We start from the raw sequence: 10,165 nt of genomic DNA, 5'->3' as shown, positions 1-10,165 counted from the left end.
GCTTTATAAATTTTTGAAGGATTAAACTTTTTATGCTTGACCCATTTGACCCATTCACAAAACCCATTAGACCTATTTCTATTTATTGATCTTTGAGTATTGATACCCATTAGACCCGTTCATTCATTTTTTGCATAGGACTCAATAGGTTAAAGAGAAACTCATTTGAATCTTTTTTTAAGTTTTGATTTACATTGTTAGGCCTAATTTTTCTCAAGACCCAATTGACTCGAAAGCTTGACCCATTTGACCCGAATTTGAGTGTTTGGGTCTCAATTGCCAGGTATACTGAAGCTACACATGAGTCACCAAACCTGTCTGTTCTTGACAATGGAGAAGAACGCCTTCCTTCTCAAAATAATTTTCACACTATTACCCTCACAAGTCAATGCAGCTATATGGGGTATATAACTTTCTTAGTTTTCTTATTAATGTTAATCGATGAGTGATGATTCTGCTATTCTATTTATAAATGTGACTTTTTCCTTTTTGGGTGAGTCAAGTTCTTTGATAACATGGACGAGTATGAAAATAACATGAAATCATGGATAGGATATTTGGTTCGTTATAGAACTGAACTCCACTCACTGTCTTTTATTGTTATAGATTCTGAAAATAGTGGGTCTCTGTTATATTTGTAGACCAGCTGAAGTTGGTCTCAAGCTATGAGTGAGTCCTATTTAATTAAACTTGTGGTAGTATAGTTTGAAAATTATGATACTTAACTTCAAAGGTTTATAATCTTTGATAATGTTATTGCATCTTATTAATAAGAAATTGGAAAAAGAAATGTGAAGATGACTCATAAAATTTATAAGGTTTGTTGGATAGCACACCAACAGTTAGTACAATCTATGACCGTTATGTAGGCAACGGGTAATGTTAGCCCAACCATTACTTCATATGAGGTACCTTAATAAGCTTAATATGCTAGAGTACTTTTTGACCCTTAAAAATGGGGTGCAAAATTTCATGTATCTTTGTTGTTGATTTTTCATATGAACATGGAATACGGTTGAAGAAAAACAAGAAATTGAAGAATCCAACAAAATAATACATCTTTGATGTCGTGGCAAGTTTTGAATTTATTCCAAGTATGTTTATATCTCATATTTGATCCCACATAGTTTTTACAGGTTGGATCTTATTTGAATTTTAATATTCTTAAAGATTATTTTCTGATGCATTTCGACTTGATGATGATGATGATGATGATGATGATGATGATGATGATGAAGAAGTTTGTATTTTGGATGATTGATTACCTGCAAAACCCCACCACCAGGTATGTCGACTGCTACTGCGTCATTCAAGGTTTGATTGTGTTAATATTTTGTAAGAAACACGCTTTTTCCTTACTAATATGGGTTTTCTTTAAAAATTACATCTTGATTAAACATATGCCATCCCATTCCACAAAACTTTGATCTTAGTTTTTTGTCATAATTTGTGTAGTTCTGCTAATAAGAAATTATGATGGATGGAATATAGTTGTAAGGAAAAGGAGCAAATCTTGCATTGATGGCAGTCATAGGACTATTACGGTGGTGGTCACAATTGTAACAGATTCTTCAAAAATCAACATGATAGGCTTGACATATATCATTACATCATTGCACTTATTACTATAGTTTTATGTATAATTCCGCGAAGTCGTGAATATAACATTAACTAGATGTTGGCATTCACGTCTTTACCCTTAAACTTGAGTAAAATCAAAAGTTTAGCTACTTGCAAACGAGGTGTAAATCTTTCGTTTATAACTTATTACAATTTGTACTCATTTACTTTGTGCATCTAATTCTAATGTTTTTGATATTTGTCAATTTATTATTCACATATACTGCACTACTATTACTTATATCATTAATATAAATAACTTATTAAATATATATATTTTAAGAATCTTGTATGATAAAATAACCGCGAATTCGCGGGTTATAAACTAGTATATATTTAATTCTGTTTTGGGTTTTTACCCTAAGAAGAGGTAGCTATTGGGCTTTCTGCTTTTAGTACACCCAATCCGTTATAAAAACAAGTTGGACTTTTTGTGCTAGAAATGGTTAATTTGTTATGAGTGAATCGCTGAAAACGAAAACATATTTGTAAAGGAAATTAATCGATATGCTTTTTTTATTCTTCCAAATGTTATAACAATATATACTTAAATTACAATATTACAAAAATGCTCCATTACCACTCACTGAGCACCACACACCGTACTTGATGCTTGGTCCGTGGTGCGAGTAACCATGGACGATGCCGTAGAAATTAATCAACAACCAAACACCACACACCGTACTTCGTGCTTTGGTGTGTGGTGTGAATTCGTGTAACCTTGAACGATGCCGTAGAAATGAACCAACGATCAAGTACCACGCACTGAGCACCACATATCGTGCATGGTGCGAGTTGCGAGTAACCTCCGATGATGTCGTAGAAATGGATCAATGACTGAGCACCACGCACTGAACACCACACACCGTGTTTGGTGCGTGGCGCGAGTTGCGTGTAAACTTGGACTATGGAGAAAATGAATTAACGACCAAGCAACACAGACCACACACCTTGTTTGGTGTTCGATGCGTGGTGCGAAGACATTTTTACAATTTCGTGATTTTATTGGCTTATAGTTAAAACATTTTCGAAACAAGCGCATATCGAATAGTTTCCCTGGACTACTGTAATACCTTATCACTATATACTAGGACTTGATAGTTGATAAAAGTATTTTTTTTATTTGAAAGGCAAACTTACAGACACACATAATACTAACACGAATATATACACCACGAAATATTATAAGCAAGACTCGAACGCTTTCAATGTTGTAAGGTTGACTTCGATATCGCAAAGTTATTAGCTCTTTGGTAGTTGATAAAAGTATTATTTTAAGACTTTAAATAATAAGATATTATTTATATATAAATAGAAATGACTTAAAGAATATAACAATAACAATCTTAAAGTATAATAATTGAAGTATGATTACAATTAATTAAATTAAATACTCTGTTATAAAAGTCAGAAAAAGTGTCTGTCAATTTCATATGAATCCAAATGAGCATGATAAACGTACAGTAAATTCTAGTATTATAAATACCCATGAGATGTAAACATTTGATACACTTCTTACTTGAATATATTTCATATACTCACCACTTCTTTCATCTTTAATATCTATTAGTAGTATGTAGTCCAGAATCAACCTAAAAGGTAGTCATAAACTCCTAAATTATAACACGTTATCAGCACAAAGTGCTCCGTATAATCAAGGTGATGTGTAATTTCGTACTCTAAATTATTAGCTAAATACCTATCACTTATCACACAATACAGGCAACTATAACCAGTTCGTGTAGTAATTAAACAAGTATTCGACCAATTCGTTCCACAGAGAGCAGGCAATTAAAAACTTGAACTATTAATTATTCTAGGATTTAAAAGGGAGTTTTGTTGTTAAACTAAGCAAAAGCGAAAATTAATTAAACTTAATTCAATAAGAGACAAAGGTATCCACTTAGATTCAATTCCCTAGGCTAGGATTGCTCGTTCAAACCGTTAATTAAACAATTATGATATTGTGACACTGTATTTATCTGTCGATTCCTACAGTTTAAGACTAGCCACCTAGGTATAACTGTCGTTAACCTAGAGTTACTGGCCAATTCACAATGATACTACTCAAGATTATAGTCTAACTTAGGCTGGTTTGGTGTCCCTTACAACCTCACAATTATTGCACTAATTTTAAGCTCAACCACTATACGATTAATTTTATTATCGGTGTCCCTCATAAAATCTCACGTATTCCTAAATTATTCATGTTCAATAATCTAGTAAAAGCTATTAATCAATTTAACTGTCGTTAGTTAATCAATAACTTCCGTGATCTAACAATCAATAAGCTTTAATAACGATGGATCTTAGTTAGACATAAAATTGTGTAATTAAAATTAATTGTATTTAACCAAAAGATGCAATCCATCACCTAGGTTCATGCATCTAAGTGAATACTAAAGATTTAGCTACTCATGACAAAGTAAATAACAAATAAATAAGAAGAACAATTAAACATAACCATTAAATTGAATAAAGAACAAATTAATAAAAGTAATAAAAGTTAATATAAAGATTAAACTAACCAAACTTGATGTACTAAGTTAAACCCTTGCAAAATAACGTAGAAAAGCTATAAAATTCGTAATAGTAGCTGATGTGAAAGAAAATTCGTAAATAAAACTGCATGACCCTAAATTGGGGTGAAAACGAGTATTTATAGAAGCGGAAAAATAAAGCTGGAACCGCCATTCATCGCGATCCGCAACAAGCCCTTCGCGATTCGCGACTAACCAGGATGCGACATAGTTGCTTGATACGCCACATTTTGATCAGTTCAACCTCTTTTCCATTGTCGCGTTCTGATGCTCTTCATCACGTATCGCGATAACTGAAACGCGATAAACCTTCTCCAGACGCGATGGAAACTGACTTTTCACCCAATGCACTGTTTATCTTCAACTCGAACTTCATTTTGGGCTATATCTTCAATAAAATCCTCAATAACGAGCCAGTGAACCATATCTTGACCTTTTCTCCAATTTGAACTCAAACATCCCAAAATCTTATTCAAAGTCTTCAAAATACCAATAAATGGAACAAGATAACGCCCAAAATATATGTATACAAATGGCGTTATCAAAATCCCCCACACTTGAACCTTGCTTGTCCTCAAGCAAGTCAATCTCGAACCAATAACCATAAGTATAGTCTTCAACAAAATTTTGCAAGATTCAAGCCTTCAAGTGAATCATCCACAAGCTCTCGTACTCTTCATCTTTCCACGATCAAACTTATTCCCTCACAACACAATTCCTCATATTCCTGTCACTTATAAAACAACATACCAAACCATCAAACGCACCCCCCTTCTTCCCCCCATTTTCATTCAATTAAGTGCATATTCAAAAACACAATTCAAAAATAATATCCTAAGTGGTCATTAATGCAAATAACTTTTTACAAAACATTTTAGGTCATGAATTGAGATGTAAAGACAATGGGTTAAAAACTCAAACCTCAAAAGTTTTAGCAACCTCTAATTCTTACTACAAACCTTTCATCTCAAAGCCTAAATTCTTTTCACTTAGCTTTCCTTAAAAATAACATCACTAGGCTTCCAACATCCTTCTTTTCTTTGCATCAATCAACCCTTAAGATTTAACTTTCCAACCTCAATAACTACCCACCAATAAACATTTATATACCTACACATTATGTCAAAAGAAACACGCATTTTTGGGTTGCTTCTACATCCGTTTTGGTTTAATGAGGTAGGTATAACTCGGATAACAATTGGTGAAAAATGGTTACAAATGGTAAAAAAAAAAAAAAAAACAATCTTACGTTATAAGGTGTAGTATTTGTATCATGACCCTTATTCGCATCAAAATAGCCTCCCAACAATATTTAAAGCACTATTGCAAATAACAATACTTCACAATTTAATCAAAGATCCAGTTATAAATAGATTCATACCTGCGTTTATGTAGGAGAAGTCCATTTTAACTTTTTAACTCTCTTGATTTCAGTTCACGCCGACAATTTCTAAATATGCAAGCTATCCAAATAGTGGTCACATCACTTTTATTCAACGTACCCCGCAAAGGTGGCTCTCTCTAAGATCTAGCTCTACTAGGTTTTTCTCACATCATGAGCCAAAGATGATCACTGCTGCATAAGTATGAGACGAATACATAGAACAAAAACTTCCTAAAGATGATCACCTAGCCTTGAGATAGTAACGTCCTTGACCCGTGTAGCGAACCTTCAACCAACCGATCTCATACCGGAAAAAGGTCTTAGGTGGTTAGGTGATCTAGCACCCCAAAGGATCTATCGGCTCGAGTCTTAGAAACTACTACTCAAGCTCAGATCTCATAAGCATTTTCTTTTTCTCTTTTTTTTTTTTCATTACATAAGTGCCTTCCATGAATGTCTTCTTCGTCTTCAATTTGTGATTTGTAGAACCCGCAATGCATTGAAGCGGATGAATAAAGATGTGATCTATGATGATGGAGGTAGTCTTCAACTCATGACATAGAATAAAACCATTCGAACTATAATTAGCAACAGTCACCCCTTAAAGGGTCCATTGAAGTCAAAGACCTGTGATGTTTCTCCTTCAAACTTGCATACCTAGCACTTATGAACATAATACTTCTTTAAGAGAGACAAAAAGCCATAACACAAGATATGAAGTCATTTATATCCTAATCTCTGATTTAACCATTTTTCTCGCATTTTACCCTAAAGCCCTAAATACCATTGTTCATCATTTCTTGATACAAATAAGTTGCGTTGTCATCTTTGAAACAAATACTAAACAAGATAAATTAAGATTAAATTTTTAACATTTTTAACCAAATTTATCCAACATCTATCCCTTTTCAACTTTCACCTAAATCAATTGTCTTTCCTCAAGCACTTATATACTCAAAATTCCTAAGTCATGGTCAAAAAGGTCATTCATAATTAACAAACCACCAACAATTTGCTTAAAACTAATAAACCTTACCGGCCAAAACCAAAAATTCCAAGTTAACTCTTAATCACTACAGGTACTCTCATGGGTAAATATCTCAATTACAACCTTAAAAAGTTTAAAAAGTCTGACCACCTAGGCAATTAAAACAAACCAACATTTCAAAATCCTCGAGAATTTATCTCTCCCCCCCCCCCCCCAACCACTTAAGATCATGTAATGCCCTCATTTACATGAAATCAGATAAACAAAAATAAATTCGAGAGGATAAAATAGTGAAAAAGGGAAATGAAAAGAAAAGAAAACCCGGAATTTTAGATCCGTAGATCGCGAAACACGGTGCACGATGACGCTGAACTTACTGCCAGCATAAGAACATCGGCATCCACTCGATCATCAAAACATCATAAGCAAGTAAGGTGCTGAACTTAATGCCAGACTTTGAAAAATTAAAGCATAACCACTGTGGAACCTGAAACGAAAACATACATAACCACAAACCATAACTGATGGGGTGGTACCACCACGGTACCAAAACGCCCCATTTAAAAATCCAAAGTATTAAGCTTTACGACTAACTATTACAATCATCCTAATTAAGTTACAATCATCCAAAATAAAAACAAACAAACGGAATTATTAAAAAGTTTTTGTTCACGTCACCACATGATCACCAAGTCATCAACAAACGCCACCAAATACCATACAACCTCATCCAATCACCAAAAGCCATAACCTCCATACGACCCATCATACGGCCCACCATATGGACCTCCACCACCAAACTGTCCTCCCTGATTACCTTCATCATGTTGAGAATTAGAACCTGCTCCTCTCTGTCGAACCATTTCCTCCCAGTCTGCCTGAGCTGTCGTGCGATCATACACCCGATACGGACCCGTCGACTCCGGGTTCCATGGAATGCGAGTACCATAAGGAGTGAAGATGGTATTAGGAGAATTGATCTCCATATTGTGTCTATGCCAGTCATGATGATACACAACCTCACTGATGCCATACGCAATCTGACTTTCCGAGCGTGCTCGGGTCTCCTCATTATAAAGCTGCATAGTCCGCATCTATTCCATTAAATCCCGGTTTGTAAAACGTTGACCCCCTACACCTTAACCCGCATCTTGACCCCCTTCGGCCATCTCTTCATCCTCCTCTTGTGTCACATGCGCATCTCGAGGACGACGACGTCGAACCCGGAATGGAATAACCTGGCCGTGGTCAATAGATATTACTCTTGCCCCTCGAAAAACATTTTCCCCTAACACAACCGCTTCAGTAACAATTTGTTCCATATCCGATCTATCAATTTAAAAAACCGACGCAATCCTCGTGATAAAGTGACCACCTCTAATCGGACTTCCAGCAGAACAAAGTCCACTACCCTGATGTTTTAAAAAATAAGCCACTCCATAAGCAACCGAAGTAGGTGTCTTGGTTCGGAATTGGTTCACATACCAAAGGTCCGGTAAAGATACCTTCTCATTCCCACTTCTTCTATGTGTTATAGTATGCGAAACCATTCATTGAATTGCACGAAGAGCTAGATCCATGATGTTAACACAAGGACAGTTACTCGGGCTCCATTCAGAATCGGAACCAATCTCCCCCAAACTCTTGCTGCATTAAATTCACGAGGATCAATCATATAAATCACCCTCTCAGCACCCCAAAGATAATCTCGAAACCCAACTCGTGTGCGTTCTTCTTCGGTATAAATTCCCAAACAAGTAGCCAACTGAAATAATGACATGGAGCGGTTAACCCCACCCAGTCGAAAAGTCATAAATGTTGGATCATCAACATTTTCAGGGTGAAGGTTCATCGCATATGTAGCGTAAAATTCAATAATCAACTCCCGATAAACGACTTCATGAATACCAAAGAAAGCGACCCAATCATTATACACATCACTTCTCCATTCCAACTGCAAATACTCCATAACTGTAGCATATAAACCTCCCCGTTGTAAAACATTCCAATCTATCACCCGATGTGGTTCAAATTCTTTCCGAATCAATTCTTGAACATCCACCTTTCTTTGCTTAATAACCTCCGATCGACCATTAAACCTTAAATTCACATGTAATTTTGCTTGAGGAATTGGAGGTTGCGGTTACACCTCCTGAGCTGCACCGGCTGCAGAACTGGAAGCATCCCTAGCGTTACCACGTCCTCCTGTCTGAAAAACAAACACAATGACATCCAAAAAGATATATCCCAAAGGACATGTTAGCGTTAGCTATAACCTGCATTCTTTCAAAAATATACCTAAGGCACACAATATCAATGGCCACTTAAAAACATGCCAAAAGTATAGATCATATAAGACTTCAACAATTATCACGCAATAATGACAGATTTTCTCAACTCTCATAAGTACAAACCATATAACATCGTCAAACATCATGTTAACCCTCATAGTTTATAAGCAATTTCAAAACATGGACGTCAAATTAAGTTAACATAAATCAATCCAATAACATCATCTTCTCAGCAACGTATGTAACTTTAACTAAGTAAATCAACAATCAAAACACGTAGTCAAAGCATACATATTATCAGCACATGTTAAACACAATCCAAAAGTCAAACTGAGTTAAACCCAGTCAACCAAGTCAAAAGCCCCAATTACACATGAACCCTAGAAATCAAAATCAAAATCTAGACACTCTAAACATGAATTCATGGCAATTATATCCAGCTAACAATCATACAACACGCAAATCATATCAATTTAACTCACAAATTCAAAACCCCCAATTAATCATACCTAAGAACCCTAGAAATCAAAGAATGAATTTATAGAGCAATAGGCATAAAAATCGAAGTAATAACATGTTAAGCATACATAATCTTCAACAAAATCGACCAATAACACATAAACACACACCCATACTTGTTTTTTCACATAAACCCTAATTAAGATTAAAATTAAGCATGAGAAAAAGAGAAAAACAAGCAAGAAGATGTTAGATCATACCCTAGCCATGTTGTTATTGTTGATTAGATGAAGATTCGTGAGTAAATCGCTGGTTTAAGTGATGGGTTATGGTGAATGGAGAGCAGAAAATTCGCAAGGAGATGAAAAATTATGAGTGGTGGTGATGAAAAGAGCTGGAAACAGCTCTTATATCTCGACATGCTGTACCCGTCGCGTTTCGCGACAATGCGTCGCGTTTCGCGACAAGTGTGATTCCCACGCCATTAAACAGGTTAAAACGCGATAATTTATGGGGTACAGGACTGATCAAACCATCGCGTTTTGATGGTGTCTGTCGCGATCCGTGACGTTTTTTTTTCTTCAGGTTTTATATTATTTTTGGATTTTTTATGGTATTATCAAATAAAGTAAAAAAAATCACACAAATTACCTAACAAAATCAAATACACAAAACTCTACATGAATTGATTTTTTAACGAGTCGTTTTCTCGACTCATGCCCACACTCATGCGTCTTTCGGGTAGAGGGTGAGGTCCTCCCTCTCGGTGTTTTCGAATGATTCGTGATACAATTTTAACCGATGACCATTCACCTTAAAGCTTCTACCCTTGTTATCAAGCAATTCTACGTGCCCGGCCGGAAAAGCTTTCTTTACCACGAAT

The 10,165-nt window shown here is 35.4% G+C and overlaps 1 long non-coding RNA gene across 2 annotated transcripts; it reads left to right on the top strand.

Moving 5' to 3' along the window:
* Positions 1-288: 288 nt before the first annotated feature.
* Positions 289-1,734, top strand: LOC139858754 (uncharacterized). Of its 2 annotated transcripts, none has more exons than XR_011763059.1 (3): positions 289-403; positions 1,137-1,285; positions 1,492-1,734. It is a non-coding gene; the product is annotated as an uncharacterized lncRNA (long non-coding RNA). The 2 variants fall into 2 exon arrangements; XR_011763058.1 differs by having other exon boundaries at positions 1,456-1,734.
* Positions 1,735-10,165: the final 8,431 nt, after the last annotated feature.

This window comes from Rutidosis leptorrhynchoides, chromosome 7 (genome assembly GCF_046630445.1).
Source record: "Rutidosis leptorrhynchoides isolate AG116_Rl617_1_P2 chromosome 7, CSIRO_AGI_Rlap_v1, whole genome shotgun sequence".
Lineage (NCBI taxonomy): Eukaryota > Viridiplantae > Streptophyta > Magnoliopsida > Asterales > Asteraceae > Rutidosis > Rutidosis leptorrhynchoides.
The sequence above is the reverse complement of the archived record's forward strand: the minus strand, read 5'-3'. Positions and strand labels throughout refer to the sequence as shown.